The sequence below is a fragment of the Dreissena polymorpha genome, chromosome 8 (genome assembly GCF_020536995.1).
Source record: "Dreissena polymorpha isolate Duluth1 chromosome 8, UMN_Dpol_1.0, whole genome shotgun sequence".
NCBI classification, from domain to species: domain Eukaryota; kingdom Metazoa; phylum Mollusca; class Bivalvia; order Myida; family Dreissenidae; genus Dreissena; species Dreissena polymorpha.
Window position 1 is genome coordinate 105,925,937 of NC_068362.1, and position 22,608 is coordinate 105,948,544.

Consider the following 22,608-nt stretch of genomic DNA (forward strand, 5'->3'; position numbering starts at 1 on the left):
CTTTCTTTTTTCTACACCGGATCAGGTTAACTTGTATATTTTTAAATAAAAAAAATAAAATAAATTTATTTTTTTTTGGGGGGGGGGGAGGGGGGGAGGGGGGAATTGGGATGGGGCCGAATTTCGGACCCGTGGCATAGGGCAGAAAAAAAATGTAAACCCATTTCATTGTGGTCATTAAAACTTACATGATACAACTCATAGGCACAATCATTAGTTTAACATTTTTAATTTGTTGTACCCAGATTGCATTAATAAATGTACAGTTAAATTGTTCAGTCTTGCACCTTATTGCCTGAGTTTTAAGACAATAAGATATATATTTGTGTGTATTGATAGAGAGAGCCATTCATAAAGAGTTGGGTTCGTAACATTTTGGCTGTAAAACATTTAGGCCTTGATTTAGTATGCAAATTTCATGCAAGTCAACATGTCACACACATTGCTGCCAATTTATAAAAAATAATGTATATAAAATAGTTTTGCTTCATATTTCTTTGAAAGGTATGGCATTTGACATTACCGTCACGTGTTTATATGTTACTGGCTTCCATTGCACAGATTGTATTGTTAACTTGTTATATCCAGATTCTGAATCGGCATATTATGAAATTTAACATTTTAATAAAGGGCACCTTTTTATATTATATACCCTGTTTTGGGTTTCCTCTAACAAAGGAGACCTTATTTTAAGGTAAACAGTTTAGATTTTGTCATGACCAGTCAACTTTCTACATCAGTTCAAGGGAAACAACTCAAAATACAAAAGTTTACCAAAGTTCAATCTCAAGTGAAACAAACATTTTGCTTATTGAGACCAAGTCTTGTCATCAACTGATTTTGATAAGTGCATATATTTATGAAACTTGTAATTGTTAGCTAACCGTTGGCACTAGCAACTGAAAACATGCATTTGAAATCATAGAATATCAGAGATTTAAATTGTATGGATTAACTCACTGAACATTGCTTGATTTCAACATACTTCAAAACTATGCTTCACTTGGTGGGATTATGGCCTCTATTCAATACAATTACAATTCAATACAATAAAACATTGTCATTAATGCAATATGTTTATAAAACTACAAAAACAAAACTTCAAATGAACGGTTATTAGTATATTCCATACTGTTTGGAAATAACACACATGTACAGTTTTTGGTTTCAACATCTAAGGTTTGGTTTCAAAACCAAAACTATTACCAATTAATGACAGAAACAAAACACTTGACAACAGACTTTGACTGATCACAAAAGTTCAATCATGAGCAGAACGGTTTACCATAAAATCTCAAACAGCATGCAACTGAGGGAGTTACTGTTGTTGATACCTATGTAATCTTACCTTTTAAAGATTCTAGGTACATGTAGCAATCCTCAATCTCAGCCACAATCACCGCCAGTTAAACAGGTGGGAGGTAAGTAAAAATCCAGTGTCTGGTTTCAATTCCATTACTGATGCTCCCAAGAACACTTGTCCAACCAGAGAAACTTCCACCTGGACAGGAGTGAATTCAGTACAGGTTCAGTGCCTGACTCAAGTTCCATTTTCTTGCTACTCACAGAACATAGTTCCTTGTCTAACCTATCTGTCTTCTGTACATCAACTGAAACACACCACAGATACAAAAATGACTGGGCTAATTGAATTTTTTTTGTGTAAGTATAATAATTGTAAAGAAATATTTGTTTGTTCCACGAGTACTAAGTAAACCACCTGAGGGGTAAAAAGCCTTTTGCTATAAGATAAAGCAGATTTTGTCAAGAAGTAGCATGTGTTTAATTAAATGCCATATTATAAATAACCTCACATAACTTCAGAATAACAAACCATGATATCAAAAAATGTTTATTCTTTTGTGTTGGCTTGCTTTTTTAAATGTTATTATTACCTGGTTAAAAAAGACAATAGTGCCATGATTACCCTTAAGGATTCACCAATTGTTGAAGTTCTACCAGGTGATCTAGTTTTGACCCAAATTTAAAAATAGACTTCAATATTGTCCGTATAAACATTCTAGACAAGTTTCATCAAGCCTGACTCATAAATGTGGCCTTAGAGTGGTAACAAGTTTATCAAGATTTCAACTGATAATTGGTGTTTAAACGCTGATTGAAACGCCTAGTTTCATCAAGCCTGACTCATAAATGTGGCCTTAGAGTGGTAACAAGTTTATCAAGATTTGACCTGATAATTGGTGTTTAAACGCTTATTGAAACTTGGCCTAGTTTCATCAAGCCTGACTCATAAATGTGGCCTTAGAGTGGTTACAAGTTTATCAAGATTTGACCTGATAATTGGTGTTTAAACGCTGATTGAAACTTGGCCTAGTTTCATCAAGTCTGAATCACAAATGTTGACCCTAGAGTGGTAAGATTTATTTTCAAGATTTTAAAATTAAGATGTGCAAGACAAGCTGATACAAAAATCACATCTAGGGGAACTTTAAGACAAGAGTTAGTTCTATATAAAACCAGAAACACAATGCGCCGCTATGATTTTTTTTTATTATTTCCCTTAAAAAATATTACTTCCAATGTGAAAATGATCTGTACCAGTCAAATGATAAATATAAATTATCTCCCTTTAAAGCTTATTACTTCCCTTGGATTTTTTTTTACCTTTGACCTTGAAGGATGACCTTGCCCTTCCACCACACAAAATGTGCAGCTCCATGAGATACATATGCATGCCAAATATCAAGTTGCTATCTTCAATATTGCAAAAGTTATGGCCAATGTTAAAGTGTTCGGACGGAAACAGACAGACTGACAGACAGTTCAACTGCTATATGCCACCCTACTGGGGGCATAAAAATTACATCACACACTAAGGATGAAAATAGTACTGTATTAATTGTGAGTGAATTCCTTAAACTTATAATTTTATATCTTGATTCCTTTCAAACAATTCAAACAATGTTTACAATCATTCACTTTTGCTTAAGGATGTTACTTATGATATATATATACACACTATAATATCCACACTTTACCACAGGATCAATAGATTTTCTTAACATAGAAACCTTTCCTTTCCAGTACAGTCAATCTTCCTTAACCACACTGAAACTTGAATTGCTTCATGATTTGTATACCCAGTGTCTTCTAGCCATTCCAATTAAACAAGAGCGTTTACAAGGTTTACCTATAGCCAAATAAGGAAAACTGCCCCCCCCGGCAGCCATGTTATTCAACTGACCGGAACCATTTTCGAACTCAACTCTCATATCAAGGAAACAAAATTTAATGTTCTGACCAAATTTCATGAACATTGGGCCAAAAATGTGACTTCTAGAGTGTTTACATGTTTTCACTACATACATACAGTACAGCCAACGCGGCACAAACATAATCCGCGGCTACACCACGGCCAGATTAAAAGTACACGGCGGCCAAATCGTGTGTTCACGTGGCGTATCGCCTTGGCATTTGGCATCGATCCGCGCAACTACGCCGAGTCTGTATTAACCTCGCATACTTTCGCGGAGTAAATCCGCCGCATACGTTCGCGGCGGATCAAGTGAAAAGATATCCACCTACATGTACATACATGTCTTTGTAGCGTAGAATTAATTACGCGCAACTGATAATGTTTCGTTCGATTATCAAATTATCATTATTAAATTTGTAATCCGAAACACACTTCCATTTGAATAGAATTTTAATGCTAACGCGACCTTTGGCAAATTCTAGCGTCAAATAAACAGTGCTAAAATATCCTTTGTTTCATAAAAAGCGCGCAAAAATTATGCAGAAATGTAGAACGTCGTATGGAAAGTTTGGGTGTATTTTGTGTTGTATAAATACATGAACATCACGTCAGTCGTAAATCGCGTGTTCAGTGGGGAAAAAAACGCCCCGATTAGACTTTATTTCATCATCTCTATAATTTGTAGCATATGCCAAAATGTATTTGATACTTAAGAAAATATCGAGAATGTTTGTGTATCGTAAATATTTACCAGCATTTGCTTTAAAACTGGAATATACGGGATTATCAGGTAATTAGTAGCGATATTAACTGTATAATATGAACAAAATAAAACGTTTTTATACACGCATATTTTTCTTAGCTTAAATATACTAGCAAAATCAACATGCTATTAATTTTTATCCCACTTTTACAGCGAAATCGGTTGATTAAAGCCCCGTTGATTAAATTTCATCTATAATCAACGGCAAGGCTATAATCAATGGCACGAAATGACGTCATCAACTGCCGAACCGGGACTACTTTTTCCCACGCACCTCGTCACCTGTATTTGCCAAGTGCATCAATAATAAAAACAATCTCAAATGTTTGTCAATCTTAATGACCTTAAAACAAAGGAAAGTAGCAAAAAAACGAGTTTTTTGTCATTTATTGTCATTAAAACCTAGTATTAGGTAAATTTAACACTATGCAAATAGGTTCTGTTGTTGTTGCTCCCCTTTGAAGAAGTCAGTTCGAGTTGCTCCCCTTTGACCGTAGAAAACAATCGTCTGGACCAAGAAATCCTGTGTTCATTTACAAGATGTACTCGGATATGCGTCCATCTGATTTTTCTTTAAAGCATCTTTTCTACCTGGCAATACGCACAAATGACACTGCATCCCGGTGATTCTTGCGTCAACAATTTGATGTCAACAAGTTAGGTCAGATGCTGAAGGCCATGGCAAAAGACGCCGGCTTTCTCAAGCACAAGAGAATAACGAACCACTCAGTTCGCAAATTCCTGGTCCAAAAACTTCGAAATGCAAACATTCCACCCACTGAAACCATGGCCATAACAGGGCACAAAAATGTCCAGTCCATAACCAATTATTCCAACATATCTGTTGAACAGCAGCAAAAGTGTTCATTCTTGCTCAGTCCAGTAAATGTAACAATCCAACAGATTCCTCTTGTTCACCTTCACGCACTGAAACTATGGCGGAAATGCAGCCTAGACAACCGATGTCTACCGTCGAACAAGTTGATCTTGATGTTCGCCCCACCCAGTCACTTCACTTGCAAATGTCTTTCTCTAGTTCGAACAACTTTGCCTCACAATTCTTTGGTGCCACTTTCAACATTCAAAATGTTAATGTATATAATTAGCTTAAATCCAAGTAATCTTTGTTATTTTGTCACGAAATAACCACATATTATAACAAAGAAGGAAATATTGTGCACCTCGTGATCGACTCGATAGTTTGATATCGAAAGTGAATTGTGTGTGGTGTTAGGCTACGTTGTAAACAAATGTAATTCCTTGTATATAACAACTTAATGCCATATTGATATCATAAAACTTAAAGATTTGCAATTCAATATGATTAAAAGTGTAATAAATAACGCTCGACACTTTGTTACAGAACGATATTCTGATTAAAAAAAAAATGATTATTTGATCAGCGGTTATTTTTGGAACGCGGAGTAATACACTGACCTTGGTTACACTACAGTCATTATCAAAGTACGACAAACACTCATGAAAACTTATTTTGTTTAAATAAAAATAGTTTACTGAATAAAAAGTGGGATAAATAGAATAATAGGTTAGTGTTGATTATAGATCAGGTTTATCATGCTCGGCACGAAAACGAAAAAGCACTCGCCAAGGCTCGTGCTTTTTGTTTTCTAAGCCTCGCATGATAAACCTGATCTATAATCAACACTAACCTATTATTCTCTATATAAATCACCATATGCTGGAGCCTTGACCACTTGTATGTGCGAAAACATAATTACAGGACCTTGTTTATGTGTGAAATACATACACTACGGGCGGGAAACAAACTTTATTGGCCAGACACATTAACTATGCTTACATGCATATGCTAATACAATCTGCGCACAATAAATTTATTATGATTTTAATTATTCTTATAATTGTTCTTTCAAAATTTGATAACTTCATGTAACTAATAATTTTTAAAAGATTTTTTATTTCATGATGCGCATCTACTCGGCATCATGTCGCGGCTCGCCTTGGCGGACAGATGCGTAGTTTTGCGGTGAAATGCGACTTGCCGCCGCATACTGACGCGGCTTCAACGACTGACGCGGCATCGACTTGTTTCGCCTTGCCGCTGCAGATTGCGAAATACGTTTATTCCGCTTTGGCTGTACTGTAATCTGAGATTTATAATTATATAAATTATTTCCCTTGAAAATAATTGTCTCTTACAAATCTCTATTTTTAGTAGCAAATAATTTAAAGCCACTACCATGAGTGTAGATTCACCACTCAAAATGTGCAGCTCCATGAGATACACATTCATGCCAAATATCAAGTTGCTACATGTATGTTCAATATTGAATAATTATCTCCCTTTAGAGCTTATTACTTCCCTTGGATTTGTATTTTTGACCTAAGACCTTGAAGGATGACCTTGACCTTTTGCCACGATGTGTTTGTCAGAAACACAATGCCGCCTACTGCGTCGCTTTGATTTATTTAACAAGAGATGTGTTTGTCGGAAACACAATGCCCCCATATTGCGCCGCTTTGAAGCCATCTATTAAACCTTTGACCTCGAAGGATGACCTTGACCATCACCTTTCACCACTCAAAATGTGCAGCTCCATGAGATGCACATGCATGTCAAATATCAAGTTGCTATGTTAAATATTAAAAAAAAATTATGACCATTAAAGTGTTGGGACGGACGGACGGACTGACATACTGACTGACGGACAGTTCAACTGCTATATGCCACCCTACCGGGGGGATAAAAATGCAAAGATGGCGCTTGGTCCATAAAAATGGACTCCCAGAGCTTTTGATAAGTTTTGTTGTGACAGCTCAGCAATACTTTGGGTTATACAGCTGAGAGTTGAATTATTGCAACCAGGTTGTGTTGTCATGGCCAATACATGCATATAAACCTACCGTAGCGATAACTGTATACACTGCTCGGTCAGCAGCTGGAGCGTGCTCGTCGCGACCGAGGCCAGGAGCCGCCTGCAGAAGATTGACTGTGATGGCTTGATCTTCTGCGGATGGCTCAGCAAATCCAGCTGAGTCCGTCACCCTCGAGCCGGACGTCTTCCACACTGCTGGGATTGCTGTCTTCTCCAAGATGCAGCGGTCTTGTCACCCGCTGTTTATCGTCGAGAGCTCGCTGACCCGGACCTGCCAGAGGTCCCGTCTGAAGAGGGACGGGGATAGTGGGACAGCAAGACCACCAGTGTGGAGGAAATACGGGGCGGACCAGAACAGGCGTCGTTCCTGGAGAGGTAATGAAGCGTGCCTGGAACTTCGAGGGGGTGGCCTTATAGAGGGACCCCGGGACAGCGGTACTCAGTACGCTCAACACACTGGGGAAACTGTCTCGGGGATGAAGACGACGGCCGGTGACAGCGAGAGGGGCCATAAAGGCAGAGCTGCTTGCTTGCACTCCTTTGGTGGAGCTGCGTACAGACAAGAATTTGTCTTTGAATTGTCATCTACCAGTGCACATTAAGGTCTCATTAGCCACCGTGCACTGGTATATTTGGATCTAAATTATATCTTTGGCGAATACCCGGGAAGCCGGGGTAAATTTGACCTACTTTGGCTCAAAATTAATCTTTTTCCCCTGAAAGGTCACAGGGGCAGGTCGGACCATAAAGACCTCATGAAGGGGCCGGTAGGACCTGAAAATAAACTCTGATTTAAAAAAAACAAACAAACTGTATACACTGTACATACCGCTTTTCTATTGTGCATATATATCCGAGTATCCTAGTATATAATTACTACATCAAAATAAATAAATTATTCTGGCCATTTTAAACGATAAAAATTAATGTGCTTAAGAATTTCATAAACACAAACATACGCTATTTTTCGGAAGTGTAAACTGAACAGTGCATTATGGGACAGCCATTTTATAGGGCACTGTTGTGATTTAATTGTAACAACCAATGAACGAGTGAGTTTAAATGAGATTGAATGCAATAGAATACAAAGCAATGTTTTAGTGCCCCATACTCAGTAATGCAAAAAAACCTGCTTTCCTGGGATTTCCTTATAATCCTCCAAAAATGATAGTGCTTTGCTGTAAACAATTACGCTACGTACGGATTGAACTAATATTATTCATTGATTATTTAATTTCTCTTTGCCTGTAATGTTTTCAATAGCATTTTTGCAAACAATATTAAAGCGGGTATATACGATTTTTATATGTGCTGAATTGTAAAATATTGATACAAATATGTTATAATAACACACACTATGCAAGTAAAATGATACATTTAAGACGAATTTCATAAAATACAGCAAGTACAAATTAGCGCCCCGAGCCGATTGTGACGAAGATAATTCGTAATTATTTTCCTACAATAACCGACGCATTCGTCTTTTTTGTAAGTGTTCATGTGTCGTATGAATCGATATCGTTGCAGAAATTTCAAATGAACCGTAAAACTAAATTTAGATTCACATCGTACATGCATGATATATATGCTGGCGAATTCGGCTGTACAGCCTTTTTCGATTTCAGAATTAACTATCTGGCTTATTTAGCATTTTTCGACACATGTTCTTCTTAACTTTTATTTTAGTTTATATTGAAATATATGTATAATAAGTTTTTTACACATTTTATATTTATTACTAAATATTTGACAAGATCGTATATACCCGCTTTAAAATTCATATTGTCTACATATAATAATGAAGTGAAACATGTATCGTAAAACTTTTCAAAGCTGTCAATGATTCAAAAGATCGATAGCACATAAATGAAACATATGCTATTTTCACACCTGTATTGATCGATAGCACATAAATGATCGATAGCACATAAATGAAACATATGTAGTTTCTTTACAAATTTCAGTGGCGCTGTTTTTGCAGCTTATTAGCAAATTGAGATTGGAGGCCAACATATGGGAACAAGTGAAATATTTTGTTTCAATTTATCTGACCAATCAGAGCACAGCTTTTATATGACACTAAGAACACTCAATAGACAGGAACATTTTAATTTATCTGACCAATCAGAGCACAGCTTTTATATGACACTAAGAACACTCAATAGACAGGAACATTTCAATATATCTGACCAATCAGAGCACAGCTTTTATATGACACTAAGAACACTCAATAGACAGGAACATTTCAAGTTATCTGACAAATCAGAGCACAGCTTTTATATAACACTAAGAACACTCAATAGACAGGAACATTTCAATTTATCTGACCAATTAGAGCACAGCTTTTATATGACACTAAGAACACTCAATAGACAGGAACATTTCAATTTATCTGACCAATCAGAGCACAGCTTTTATATGACACTAAGAACACTCAATAGACAGGAACATTTCAATTTATCTGACCAATCAGAGCACAGCTTTTATATGACACTAAGAACACTCAATAGACAGGAACATTTCAATTTATCTGACCAATTAGAGCACAGCTTTTATATGACACGAAGAACACTCAATAGACAGGAACATTTCAATTTAAAAAAAATCATTAATTCTGTGTTTCCACTTTGACACGTTATGTTGTTTTTTATACCATTTTGCGTTATAATACTGTCACAATTGTCTATTGCCTTTAATGGTAGCGCTTCAAATTATAAACAGCAATTTCTAGCAGAAAAATTAACTAATAAGAAATACAGGAAACTGTTTTACACTTATTAACTTTTGATACATGACCGGTCCTAAATCTTATTGCACCAGGCAAACACTAATTTCCAGTGATTTGTTAAGGTCTTATTTATTGCAAAATTCAGCCTGTACCCTGCTCCAAAGGCATTAATTACAACATTATCCTGAAATGACATATTATTCCCCTCTACAGATGAGCTTTATTTGGACAGAAATTGAACAAGTAAGAGGCATTTGTGGCTATTTTCCTAGCTATCTTTCCAATTCAAGTTTGATGATATTGAATTATGGTTGCATGTGCTAACTTCTTAAACGCTCTAAGAACATGTATGGATAAGAATTCATATAAGTTTTTAGTAACTGGTTTTCTTATCCATTATTGTATGAATGTAATTCACATGTCATGCTTAAATGTTCATTATAATAAATACTGTTTAAACCAAGATAATGAAATAAATCATTATTAGAAAACCATTCAATTAAATGATTTATATTAAAGTAAAGTTTAAACATGAACCTGTAACTTACTCAGCATTACTCTGAGTTGGGCTAGCTCTTTAGCGATGTCTAGTTATCACTTATTATTATGCTTAACTTAAAAAATATCATCTTTTTTTGTAATCAAAATTTAAGGGCCTTGCCACCTTTCCCCCAAAGGTAAAATAACACTGATTTCTTTTCCTGAGGAGTTTTCCGCAAACAGGTTTGGTCAGTTATATAAGATCCAAAGTTTCTTGTAAGACCAGAGTAAAAAAACTGCAGATTTTTTGTGTCTGTACATATTCGGACTGTTTCCTTACAGAAACCATCAACCACATTGACAATGCTAAGCACAATACATGTATCAATATACTTTAAAAGCAATGAAAATAAATAGAACTTTGGTTTATGGACCTGTCACACCACTACCGGTGCATGGCTGATGCCACTGATATGTGTGTTGAAAAGGGGTAGACGTTTCGCCCCACTTATACTTTATTGCTAATTAATTGTTTGCGAGTCGCAACTAAAGCATATAAAGCTTTCTTAAAGTAAATTACATATACCAACTTCATTGTATTCTTTCTTTCTAATTATAATTATTAACACTGTTGTAATTTACTACATAAATAGTGTTGTGCCGGTGCCTGGCCTACCAAACGCGCACATACATCGTGATTGGCAGGGCTCGAAATTAACACTCGCACACTCGCAAAATGCAAGTGAAAAATACAGATTGCGAGTTAAGTTTGAAGCCACTAGATTTATTTTGCAAGTGAAGAAATAGTGAAAAAAAGAGTTATATTGCTAAATGCGCTCAATGCTAAACCGCAGGTCAATTAATAGAATGTCTGAATGCGGAAGCTCGCACCTTGTATGTAGACTGGTATACTTATAGTACATTTATGCGGATGGTATTGGTACAAAGATAATGAAACAGTCGATTACAGGGCTCGAAATTAACTTTTTTTTCTACTTGCAAAACATTGCGAGCAGCTTTAATACCAACTCGGAAAATCAAAAACAGTCTCGCAAATTTTGCGGGAAACATAAAAAAGTTTGGACATAAATTTAGTATTATTAAAACAAAATAAAAAGTACTTAACATACACATTTTATTTCTGCAATCATACAAAGATATCAGTTCCTTGGACCATAAGGGTATTTTTTTCAAATATAAGTGTGTCGTGTTCACTCAGAAAACAAAGTTAAAGTGTCAGTTTGGGATATTTTTAATGGGCTTTCAAATATCGAAAAAAAATCAGCTATGATATCGTGTGTTGAGTGCGACGTCACCAAAATACAAATCAACGGTTAACTTTGCTTTATCTTTCGTATTTTTATTTCCATCCGTAGGCAAAAAGAAACTAATTATGTTTGGCTTCGACTCCATGTCTGTTCAAGTTCAATGAACAAATGTGAATAGTCGACTGTTTCACGTTCTTTGTACCAAAACTATCTGCGTATCTGTACTAAAAGTATACCAATCTACATACAAGGTGCGCGCTTCCGCATACAGGTATTCAGATGTTCTATAAATTGACCTACGGTTTAGCGTTCATGACGTGGAGTGCATCTCATGTGACTAGTTTTTTTCCACTATTTCTTTACTCGCAAAAAAATACTAGTGGCTTAAAACTTAACTCGCAATCAGTATTTTTCACTCGCATTTTGCGAGTGTGCGAGTGTTAATTTCGAGCCCTGGATTATCCACACATGTTCACTTTAAAAAACAAAATCTGAACAGTCATTTTGTTGAAGCGAAAAATAACTTTTTTTTTTGCCCAGAGAATCAGATTGAAATAACAATACGAAATATAAAGCAAAGTTAACCGTTGAGTTGAGAGAATAAAAACGGAAATTTAATTCTTCCACGAAAACAGTGGAAAAGTGGGAAAAAGAACTTCATATATAACACCAAAACTTGTGGTTGATGTCATATTTTATTTAGTTTTAATAGTACTAAACTAATGTCCAAACTTGCTTTCATTTATGCTTCCAGCAAAATTTGCGAGAATGTTTTTTGATTTTGCGAGCTGGTATTAAAGCTGCTCGCAATGTTTTGCTAGTAGAAAGAAAAGTTAAATTTGAGCCCTGGTACGGTCTCTTGTGCACCACAGGATGTTGAGGTGAGTAGATGTGTTTCGCTATGCGAGTATTTTGTCAGGAGAAATTGTGAGCCTGTATATGTTATATTGTATTGTATTGTATTCCTGTGACCGTGTTCCCAGAAGGTAGAAGATCCAATCCGTGACGTGTACCTGACAAGCCGACGAGTGGAGCCAAGAATGACGAAGATTGGTGCCGTGCTGACGTGGACTCCAGTTTATGTGAGTATCGTACTTAGTGTACAAGTGATTGTTGGTGGTGTTGTAGAAAACCCACCAATAGCTAACCGGTAAAAACACTACAATATAATCCCGTTATGATTCACATCCATACGGTATTATTCACACCTATGGGTCTACATATTATCAGTGGTACGTAACGCCCAATGCCTCCGTACACAAATAGCAGAGGCACGAACTGGTAGTGGTACGAAACGTCCATCACTCGAACCAATCATTGGACGAATTATCACATTGTCGTGCTGTGGTATTTTTTAGGTAATGGCTTATAATGGAATATATCGTAAACAAACTATAGAATTAATTATGAAAAGGGCTTACCGAACATTCCATCGTATTTTTTGCACAATGGAGATTTGTGTTCGTTTCTCGGAAATTAACACCCTAAATATTCCCGCGATGTTTATTGTGTCAATGTTTTATGTAGTCGTGAAAATAGCGTTTTAATAATTCGTTACTCCGCATTTCGTACCAAAAAAAATGTAAACAAAAAATGTAAAGAAATTCCTTTTTCCAAATCAGTAACAGCTTCCTTGCTATGCGTAGTTGTGATGAGGCAAAATAATCATTGCAAATAATCGTGACTAATAATATCAGTTGCCACATAATCACATAAATGTACAACATTAGGAGCGCTTTTGGTCCCTTCGTTAGGGATATGACCGAAGAACGTAAAGGACTCAAATCGCTGAAAGAGCAATAATTTAACGTATGAGTTTGATTATAAACCATTCCAAAAATGTAACAAATATTTAAATGTCAAAATATCATATTCAGTTGTGCGCGTTGTGACTGGTATAGAAGTGGTAGCATAAGTTGCTCCGTGTTCTTTCTGCATTCGAACATCGCGTATCAATTATCATCCGCAGACGTGATCCCGTGATCATTCCATTTAAAACCATAACGATTACAAATAATTTGTATTCATTATGATTAAAGGCGATTATATTTCATCCATTTATACAAATTCTCTATTCGACCGATTTTAATGCTTTTTTTGCTTTATGCTCTCTAATAATTTCATCAGAATCAGTTTCAGCAGCGTTGTGTTTTTCTAGTGTCTATGGATTGCGGTTTGATCCCTTAGCATAGCTTACATGTTAAGAGCGATATCTGTATGCGCAATATGTATTTTAACAGTAACACGGTAAATTTCTAATGGGTTATTATAAACTTACAAAACATGGTATTTATAATTGTATTGTATTAACACACAGCCTTATTTTGAAAAATTGTTTAATTTAAGTACTATGTATTAACATTTTATATACATTATTAGGATCTCATCAAAGCTCTATGTACAAACACATTTTTAATTTTAAGTATATTCACTTGTGTTACACGGACATACACATATTTACAAAAGTTGTTAAATTCCTATAGTTTAAATGACAGTACATAACATCATCGGATTAAGGATACTTGTATTGGTTATACATTTCAATTATTAATAAATTAGTTTAAACCGAGTTCCGAATAAGAAATTCCCATAATGTTGTTCATGAGGGTACTCCGGCCAGTTAGATTTGGTCACGTATTGGTTGAAACGTTGAACTCATCGAGTACATGTATTGCCTTTGTTGTAAAGATTATACCGCACGGCAGTCCGTGGTAATGCAACATAGGTTTAGCAAATTAACATGAACAAAATAAAAGGTTCCTCACAAAAGAAATCAATTTAACACTTTTCCTTATTTGTAACAACAATACTGAGATAACCACCTTTTTATATCTGTAACTGTTGTTTGTGTAAAATCATTATTTTACTTATACGCATTGTGTGCGAAATAAAGATATTGTTCTTTGAATAGATGGTTAATTTAAAGGGGCCTTTTCACAGATTTTGGCATTTTTTAACTTATTCATTAAATGCTTTATATCGATAAATGTAAACATTGGATCGTAAAAGCTCCAGTAAAAAATCAAGAATAAAATTAAAAATAGGAAAAGAACATTGCCCGGACCAGGTTTCGAACCCGTGACCCCTGGAGTCCTGCCAGAGTCCTGAAGTAAAAACGCTTTAACCTACTGAGCTATTCCGCCGAGTACACATGCTGAACGTATTTTATACCTTATATAAGCAATCTTCGTAGTTTCACAAAATTTAACGACAAAAACAGAACTCTCCAAATTATTCAATCGTTTCGCGTTGCAACGCTTTATAATTTTTAGGTTTTAAAATCGTCAAAAGATGCATATAATGGCTCTATTAGACCATGGTAAATGTTCAGTATTACTGTTTCCTCACAAATATCATAACTAAAACGAAAATTTGCGAATCTGAAACAACTTTTTTCAATTTTGTCAATTTACCAAAGCGTGAAAAGATCCCTTTAATATAACCAAACATTTTCCTGCAAAATCATAATCACTTTGTTTAATGTCTGTGAAGCGTATTAAGAAAGTTAAATGCATACTATTTTATTATGCCCCCCTTCGAAGAAGAGGGGGTATATTGCTTTGCTCATGTCGGTCGGTCGGTCGGTCTGTCTGTCGGTCGGTCCGTCCACCAGGTGGTTGTCAGACGATAACTCAAGAATGCTTGGGCCTAGGATCATGAAACTTCATAGGTACATTGACCATGACTCGCAGATGACCCCTATTGATTTTGAGGTCACTAGGTCAAAGGTCAAGGTCACGGTGACCCGAAATAGTAAAATGGTTTTTGAATGATAACTCAAGAATGCATACGCCTAGGATCATGAAACTTCATGGGTAGATTGATCATGACTCGCAGATGACCCCTATTGATTTTGAGGTCACTAGGTCAAAGGTCAAGGTCACGGTGACCCGAAATAGTAAAATGGTTTCTGGATGATAACTCAAGAATGCATACGCCTAGGATCATGAAACTTCATGGGTAGATTGATCATAACTCGCAGATGATCCCTATAGATTTTGAGGTCACTAGGTCAAAGGTCAAGGTCACGGTGACCCGAAATAGTAAAATGGTTTTTGGATGATAACTCAAGAACGCATATGCCTAGGATAATGAAACTTCACAGGTAGATTGATCATGACACGCAGATGACTCCTATTGATTTTGAGGTCACAAGGTCAAGGTCACGGTGACCCAAAATAGTAAAATGATTTTTGGATGATAACTCAAGAACGCTTTTGCCTAGGATCATGACACTTCATAGGTACATTGATCGTGACACGCAGATGACCCCTATTGATTTTCAGGTCACTAGGTCAAAGGTCAAGGTCACAGTGACAAAACACGTATTCACACAATGGCTGCCACTACAACGGACAGCCCATATGGGGGGCATGCATGTTTTACAAACAGCCCTTGTTTTGATTGTTTTATTGTAGGAAGGGTACATTATTAGCTTCCTTGGTTTAGACTAAATTAGCATATACAAAAACAACAGTCATAATTTCTCTCCTTCAGAATGCCGTTTTATGTATATTTGCGGGTTTTAGTTAATATGTTGCATTTATGGCATTTCACGATGAACTTCGAATAAGTAAAACATTTCCGTACAAACGTTGTATATTAATAAATTTACGTAAGTCATTCAGAGGAAATTAAGTTAAAAAATGCATAGTATAGTCATATACAAATGCATACTGTTTAGTATTCTTTAGTGTAACTATGCAATACTATATTGGTTGTTTGTTAGATAAGAAGTAGTGAAATACAAATAGTAATATATTTCGCATGTGAATACATATTTAAGTGTACGTTTGCAGTCTTGGCCAGAAAGTCTTCATGACGACGTCATCGATCACGCCTTACTAACTCTTTCTAACAAAGTATTTTAAAACAGATGCTAATGCGTTTCTCATTTTCATTCTAGCCTGTTACGAAACATGTATGCCGGTTTTGTACTATTTAAAAAAAAGATGCTAATGCGTCTCTCATGTTCGTTCTAGCCTGTTACGAAACATGTTTATCGGTTTTGTACTTTGTAGCCATATACTTACAGTTACTTGCCACACGTTTTTCCAATATTTTGCTATCAAGTGGTCGGCATTCTTGTCACATGGTCCAAAAGCGGATAACAAAATATTGTTTTTAATTGTTTGAAGATTAAGAAATTATTTTGGTGCATAATGTACATCTCTTTTTGACCAAAGTAAATACAGTGATTCATATTGTTGATCCATTTAACGACGTCGATTGGGCTAAAATATCATTTAAACAACATAATATATACATGATTAATATACGTTTTTACGCTGATGAATATATATGTGTCATTTCATCAATTATACTTTACATTTGATCAGAATGACAAACTAAATCTATATGATCCCCTCCCTTTGAAGATAGGACATACAAATATGTTTGATACAAAAAAGAAAAATCTTATAAATGTGTACTAGATGTTAGCTTTTAGAACAAAAAACATATTTTCAGAACGCAAACCTATTTTGTCCCATTCATTAAGCCTGGGAATATTGCAGGCAATACAGTTTCAGATAGTGGTCAACATTTGCCTTCAATAATCCTCAAGTGCCACATTGAATCAAGTGAATCAAATACATTTTGAATGATGAATCACAGGTCTGATACAAAATATAATTACGTCTTAAATATGTTTTCCCGGACATACTTTACCTACTATCAAGCTTTTTCTTTATATAAAATACCAATCACCGCGTGAAATGTACGTTTCCACAGATGTACGTGTATGTTTTTATGTATGTCGTTCCCATTACATAGTGACTTGTTCCCATGATTAAGTATTTCGTTTATTCGAATTACTTTCTCATTCACACGAGTAAGCTTTTTCGTTCTCATGAGTAAGTTATCTCGTTCCCACTACCATTTTAATCTTTGGAACAACATAATTAATATCATGACCATGTTACATCCGTATTACCGTAGACATGTTAATATCTGCATGAAAAACATCCACCATGTGAAGATCTGTCAGAATAGTTATTAAGGTTATGGCCGGTTATCCGAGTCTGACCAAAGTATGACGGGGGAATAACGAACAAACGGAGAGATAGACCAAAACACAATATGCCACCGCCCAAAGGGAAAGTTATATAGGAGTGAGGAAACAATTAACATACATTTTTTATTTGCTATAACAACACATTTTCACTGTACAACAATATTTCTGCTCTATAAATGAATATATACATTATACGGAGTGAAACAACAACAAATTGATCTGCAAATCACATACATTAACATGATTGTAACCCTTAACAGACCAACGCTGCAATGGTTGACACACGAAATATGATAAGTATGATACTATATTATACAACAGGTGCGATGTCTTAAAAAAACAACAACAATAAATGTGCACACAACTACAGAAATTATTCAATTCAATAACATAAACATTATAAATGTGCATAGGCAATTATTGATTAAGTCCCTGATCATAAGTAGTACACAGTCAATGGTTGATTGATTGATACCTGGTTGTACTTTCCATAAAGTTTCCTTTATTCAACCAAGTTTTACTTTTTGCAGAATATGAATTTGGGATAAACAAACAAATTAAGACATGATGTTGAACCTTAAATCTACTTTTACCAATAAATTACAGTACTTATACATAGGATATTAATATAATAACAATTTTATTCTAGCTAAATATGCAACCAAATAAACAAAATACATTTCTGTTTGAAATAAAAAATTGATACATGTATCAAAAATTTTGAAATATGACACAACTTTGTCCAATAAAAAGCTGTGTTCAATTGTTCACCAACAGAACCGACATGTCAAATGAAAAACATGTTGAATATAAATAACCACATTTGTATGGAATCCAGTTTAAAGACATCAGCTGAGTTGTTTTACGGAAACTGGCCGCAGTGAATGCACTTCAATGACATCTAATATGGAGCGGTCAACATTAAAAAAGCTTTTACAAAACTTGTAAACAATCAACTAAAAGCAATCATTCAAAATTGGAAAAATGTCACAATCAATTAACAGCTATAATTAAAACAACAACAGCAAGTAAATAAGTCAAATATAATATATTAACACGTATTGCATCAGTGTTAAAATATACAATGTGACATTGTGTGAGAACATGCACTTATAATACCGTAATTACTCTTAGTTTTCGGACACTAAGTTTTCGGACACCCTCTTTTTTAGCCAAAATAATTATTTTTTGTGAATCTATATTTTCGGACATAAGAATTTTTGTCCATAACTAATGACTCCAAATTTTCGGACAGCATATTTTACAGCACTAGTTTACTATATTTCTGTTCTGTTTTCGCTTATCTGGGACCCTTCGATAATGAAGTTTTACAACCGGATTAACGTAATAAAACCTGGCATAGAATGCCCTGAGTGCAATGGACCATTACAATTGCGTTATTGGGTAGATTACCATGTATACCATGTGAAATAAACAATGGTTTCACCCAACAGCATTTGAAATGATATCGTATTCAGGAAGCGGTATGGTTATTTTTTTATGATGTGTTTATATACCATTCATATGTTTATATACCATTTATATATCATTTCAGGTAAGAGATTGGAAATAAGCGAAGTTGTACTTTATTTAAGGCAGGGAAAGGAGAGTCCACTACTATCAAATTATTGCACATTTATATTTTGATTTATTTCATTATAATAATTGACAAACAACCATAATATGTATGTCTATAAATTTTCGGACCCTCGTTATTTTTGAATATTTTTCGTATCTAAATTTTCGGACAAGAACAAAATTAATTTTTTTAAGTGTCCGAAAACTTAGAGTAATTACGGTAGTCATATACCAAACTTTTAGCAATGTTATGGCCAATTTTGGCCAATAAAATATTATGTATTTTAATAAATGCCAAACTGATGACTTTGGTATGACACAAAAATAAACAATTATGCAAGTCATATTTCTTTAGTGATAATTCAATGAATATAGTATTTAGTTTAAAGTGTGGATTAATTTGAAAGAATGTATGAATGTACTTATTACGTTGAAATGTGCAATTATACTATAACAAGAGAGACAATTTGTATTTAGTATATCATAGTGCTCTCACTTGAATCGTTCTTAACTGTCTTCCAAATTTCTAGATAGTAGTTGCTTGATTCTGAACTGAACATCATGGCATTAAACAAGGTGTTTCTATTGCTAAACATAAATGAAAAAGTCTGCATGTCCTTGTTAACTATACAGTTTAATATGCGCATTCATTCAATGCAATTCTTTTTTCGGCGTAAGCTGCATAAGCCAGCTTTTCACCTTAGCCTGACCTTTGTAAGTGTCCAATAAAATTCCAATAAAATTTCCCGCGGCTAGGTACGAATGAATACACTTCATTTATTCCATTGGCTGATTTGAGTATACCACCAGAACATTGGAAACATATCCGCGTCTTTGTAACACTGTTTTACTGTATGAAACAATTTTATCTCGAATGAAAAGGCTTAATAGATAGAACAGTTTTACACTCAATTCTCGACATCAATACAGTTTGTGCGTACACCTTTTATTTTCAGAGTATTACCAGCGCAAGAGCGTTTATACTTAAAAGGCTATGTTCTCATATTTAGTACTTACTTCCTTATTCCTGTCAACATGTTAACATGTAAAAGTATAAAGAGCAATGGAAGCGAGGCCTCACTTTAAAGCATTGCATTTCAACCCGCGAGGTATATCGGGTCAATTCGCGGACATTCAGAGTTTATATACAGGTCATCACCGGAGTTGGCGGCCAGTAAAATAATCGTTATATAATAAAGACGCTATCCGTGAACTAGGTAACCTGGAATTTTCTTTAGACCAGAAATATGTTAAATGAAGATATTCAGCAATATAATTATGGTATGTAAATAATAGATTCTTAATGTGTTTTCAACAATACAATGATAAATATTATTGTTGATAAATTTAACAATAATTATTCGTCCATATTGCCTAATGTACTAAAGTGATATTATGAGCATGTAACAGTTTATAGGTGTCTATCGCAACCGTTGATTATTTTTGATGTTTCTACTTCATATACACTTATATTAATTAATGCAGCATCATCATACTAAAACAATATACCAGAAAGAGAAAAATAATGCATTTGAATATCAACCGTACTTTCGTTTGACAACTGATCATGCGTTTACGAGTTGAACCTAAATTTAGTTTTAGTGCAGATTTGTTCATACGACACAAAGACACGAAATTGTTTTACGGATCATTTCAGCTTACAGGACTGGGTGGGTCACGTAAGAATATCGAATATAAAATATATTTTTTTAAACAACTGGTAGCAAGGTGAGTTGCAGATAATTAATCAGTAACCACATTTTAACTAACTATTTTGACCTGTTAATTCTTTTCAGCTCAATTCAACAGTGCAAAATGCCCATAATATCACTTTAAGCATTAGCACGATGATAATTGATACTGTTAATAATCGAATCAAATAGCAATGCCCGACAAACCACTAAAACAGGTTTGTTCGAAGAACGCGCCTATAAATACGGATACTTCTCGTGTGGCCGGTTGACTCATATGTTTAAATTTCACTTCCATTCTTCTTTTGGTTTTCTGTTTTGTATCTATAGGTTTATGACCAGCAATATGTTATAATGTAAAATAAGCCGCGAAAACTCCCCGTAACATCCCGTACTGCGTGTGATGCAGCTAAGAACTGCACAGAAAAAGACATTCGCTATACTTGATCTCATTCATTAAACTATTTGCGCCGTATATCTTTTTTAAAGATATTTCTTGTCTCTATTGCCTGACATGTACATTTGGTATATTATGCAAATATTTTGGACAAATAAATGAAAACAGTGACTTTACCTGTTTGAAATGGCAACATTTTAGGAATAATGTACAAACAAAAAACATAAGCTTTGCGGTTGATCTACATACAAATGAAAAAATACGTTGTCACCATATAAATCTGTTACATTAGATGAAAAGCTGGTCGTAAATATGTGTACATGTACATACAAATATATATCAAGAATAAAGCACTTTGAATGCTATGATGCTAATGTTAACACAAATATCATAATATAATCAATTAAGAGCAATCAACAACCATAACTAATAAATCATGAAAATACCCACTTTAAAACAAAATAACTTTTTCCATCATATTTTCAATACAGAAAGCGTCCTTTTCTTATTATTCAACAAACTCCAGTCAAATTAAGATACACTTATAAATTTCACTTTATTTAGATAGTTTTTCCATCAATGTGTGCATTAATTATCCCAATATTATAAATTCAAACAGTTTTTATAACGCGCTGAAATACTTTTAAGATTAAACAAAGTATATGTTGTCAATAGCCAAATTGACAATTAACAGAAGGTTAACATAGTTTAAATAAATCAATTATTTTAACCTTTTACTATTACAGCACTACATGAGATTCTTGATATAATACTGTCTCAAAAGAGCTAACTGATGAGAAACGTATGCATTCAGAATTACAGACATATCAAATAGAAACATCACAATGAATCATGATATAGTTCTGATCAATTCTTTTACCTAGCACATATTGCTATTTTATAGGTACAAACTGAAAATAAACATGTCTTTTTTATACAATAAATAAGTTAAATATTGTCCAAGGAATCAGCATTATTTAAACAACTATGTGAAGCCCTACAATCAATTTTTAAAAAATAATTGTACAATCATTTTGTCTGTATGTTTACGATAATCAGGATAAAGGTAGAGTCAGTTTCTTAATACAGACAGAATTGCAATACTTGCATTATTTTGTACTTGAAATAATACTTTACATAAGTGCTATAACTAAATTACCCCTTATCATATTGGCCTATTGACCAATATATAACAAAATACTTAATCATCAAGATACTGTCAGTATAATTATACCCATACAATATGAAATGTAGATTTTTCTTCCCATACAATCAGACTGTACACATGAGACAAAGTTGCTGGGCGCATGACTTGGCTGGTAAAAACACTTGGCGTGTCGCATGACTTGGCTGGCCACAGAACTAAGCTGATCCTAAAACTTAAATGTCTGATCACAAGACGTGTCTGGCCACAGGACTTGGCTGGCCACAAGACGTGTCTGGCCACAGGACTTGGCTGGCCACAAGACGTGTCTGGCCACAGGACTTGGCTGGCCACAAGACGTGTCTGGCCACAGGACTTGGCTGGTCACAAGACGTGTCTGGTCACAAGACGTGTCTGGCCACAGGACTTGGCTGGCCACAGGACTTGGCTGATCACAGGACTTGGCTGGCC

At 34.8% G+C, this 22,608-nt stretch overlaps 1 long non-coding RNA gene across 1 annotated transcript; it reads left to right on the forward strand.

Moving 5' to 3' along the window:
- The first annotated feature begins 14,836 nt into the window (after nt 1-14,836).
- On the forward strand, nt 14,837-15,201 carry LOC127843040 (uncharacterized). Its single transcript, XR_008032058.1, has 2 exons — nt 14,837-15,024; nt 15,170-15,201. It is a non-coding gene; the product is annotated as an uncharacterized LOC127843040 (long non-coding RNA).
- The last annotated feature ends 7,407 nt before the right edge of the window (nt 15,202-22,608 follow it).